This window comes from Morone saxatilis, unplaced genomic scaffold (assembly GCF_004916995.1).
Source record: "Morone saxatilis isolate NCDOM2014 unplaced genomic scaffold, NCSU_SB_2.0 Contig2, whole genome shotgun sequence".
Lineage (NCBI taxonomy): Eukaryota > Metazoa > Chordata > Actinopteri > Moronidae > Morone > Morone saxatilis.
Genome location: NW_023339762.1, coordinates 8419494 through 8419959, shown reverse-complemented (window position 1 = coordinate 8419959; position 466 = coordinate 8419494).

Below are 466 nucleotides of genomic sequence, written 5' to 3'. Positions count from 1 at the left end.
ACACACACACACACACAGAAACCCTCCTTTAACACTGGGAAAAAAACTCCTCAAATGTGAATGATCGACCCCAGCTCTGCACAGGGGTTTCCACATCTGTCCGAGCATCAGACACACACCTGACAGAGACCAGCGAGCAGACCACACCTGCCCTGTCCTTTACACATACCCTACACCGACTAGCCCTGCTCCCGTTTATGCCCTTTTAGCTGGTAGCAGTCGGTGGCACCACATGCTTGTATCAACCTAAAGAATAACTTTTTAAAGGAAGCACCTGAGCGACATCAACACACAGCCAAATTCCTCTTTTACGCACCAGAAAGGCGCAACATTCACTGCTGGAAGTTACAGGAGAACTCCAGTCTAACTTTCCGTCCAAACAGTTCCTTTCACAAATATCTACCCAGTGAGAAAAGTCATTTAAAAGTATCTGACAAGGGACACAGGTTCAGTGCATCCTCTCAAC